Here is a 2,212-nt window from a genome sequence, read left to right on the forward strand (position 1 = left end):
AAGCCAGAGAAGTCTGGCTTGAATTTTAGCATCTACATCCTCATCCCAGATGCACGGGCAGAGGATTAATAAAAACACAAGTCAAATTGTTTTCTCTGTAACCACCAGCGGCATTCTTCGTGCGTAAGAATAAAGTCTTGGGTCCCCTTATTATCATTCTTCTTGTCCTCCTCAATTATGCCTGGGCAGAATGCCTGTGGGATATAGACTAGTGACTAAAAGTGTCCTATTCATTACCATGAATGTCAGCCTTTCAACCCAGACCAAGAAGCCCTGAAATGTGCAGGGGACAGGCATTCCTCAGCTAATAGTAGGCTGTTGTTTCAATTAACTAAAGCAGCACCTTGGCCTTCTAAGTAACTGACAGGGGCAGGCTTGGGAAGGCTTATCTCATGGGAACAGACTTGATGCTATCAGGTCTGGCTCTATGACATCTCTGTGTAACATCTCTCATCTTTTGGTGACCAGAGAAGTAGGTCAGAGGGGAGGCCTGGGTAAGCCACAGAGGCAGAAATGGGGCCGCGCCTCGCATGCACCATCATCACGTCATCTCCATGACACGGACATTTTCCCATCTGGTCTGGTCCCTTCTTGTCACTGGCTGTAACATGGGGGCCCATCTTGTGGTTTCAGCCTCTATCAGGAAGGAAAGATTCGTCACTGCAACTGTCTGCTTGAGTCAAAGATATTGTGGGTCTTTATCTCCCAGCTGTAAAAACTGATAAGAACCTAGAGGTGATGTGAGAATTTGTAGCTGATTATAGGAATTTTTGAGCTACAAATGGAGAGAGAGAGAGAGAGAGAGCAAGAGAGAGAGAGAGAAGAGAGAATGATTGCTTGCTGATTACTGCTACTGTGTATATCTTTTTATGCTTTTATGTTTTTGGATTTTGCCATGAAAAGTGAGAAAACCTCATTATATCTCATGAGTTTTACTTTGGAAGACACAGGGGTGAGGAGTGACTCTAATATTTCCTGAATATGAACCTTCAGGGGAGTTTCCTAAATTCCATGGATCTAGGATATTTCATCTGTGTAAGAAATTTCTCAACTAGAGGCTCCCATAGGTCCCTCTCATCTTTGACTTTCTGGAATTCTATAAGGTTTTGCTTTTTTTTTTTCTTCCAGATTAAAATATACCAAGATCAAATCTAGTAACTTGAAACAGAGCAGCACGTGCCTGCATTTTCAAACTCACACTGCTAGCTGAAGCTCACCTCTGCTTTCACTTACTGGACGTGGGACCTTCGGCTCTCTCTTTAAGATCCTTAAACCTGCTTCCTTCTCTTTAAAATGCAGGTAATAACGCTTGCATCTCAGAGTTGTTGCATTTTCTATAAAGCCAGATGAGATGGCTGACTTAGAACATCAACTATTATTATGATTATTCCTCAAGCTCCCGTGTACTTGAGCACTGACTCTGGAGCCAGACCTCTTAGGTTCAAATTCAAGCTCTGCCAGTTTCTATTTGTGTAAGCTTGGACAAATTGCTTAACTCCCCTGCCTCATTTTCATTATCTGTAAAATGGGGATAATAATACCATTTACCTCATTGGGTTGTTATATGAATTAAATGAATTAATACGTATAATGTCGTTAAAGTAGTATTTGGCATAAATACTATATAAGTGTTTTATAAGATAAATAAGTAAAATACACAAATATATTTGTGTGTGTGTGTATATACATATACATGTGCTGGGGTAACACAGGTTCAATAAATGTTGGACATGATGATCATCACCACAAACACCCTTCTTTAGGACTAGAGATGAAGGTTTAGAAGCCAGTTTCTGTGTGTGGCACGTGTTGGCACTGGAGAAGGCGACATAGAAACATGTCAGAGGAGAAGCACGAAGGCCAATTCAGCAGACCCAGTCACCAAGAATGCTTGTGCTTGGGGATAGAGGGAAGCAGAAGGCAGACACAGATGAAGCCTCTAGATTTCTCTCTGGACAGCACTGTAGATGGTGGTAGCTTTATTTGAATAAAAACTCCAGGAAAGCATCGGTTTGAGATGAAAGAAAATGGGTTCATGTCTGGATATATTGAGTTTGAGGTACCTACAAGATACTCCAAGGCAAAAGAAACTCTCTTTTCCAAACAAGACTTGCACAGAATCCTGGCCAAGGTGCTGCCCAACAACCATGTAAATCATTCTGTTTTGTCTGCAGCAACTCATACTCAGCTTGCACAAACACTAAAGACAATC

The sequence above is a fragment of the Sapajus apella genome, unplaced genomic scaffold (genome assembly GCF_009761245.1).
Source record: "Sapajus apella isolate SASKATOON/1434 unplaced genomic scaffold, GSC_monkey_1.0 scaffold31, whole genome shotgun sequence".
NCBI classification, from domain to species: Eukaryota; Metazoa; Chordata; class Mammalia; order Primates; family Cebidae; genus Sapajus; species Sapajus apella.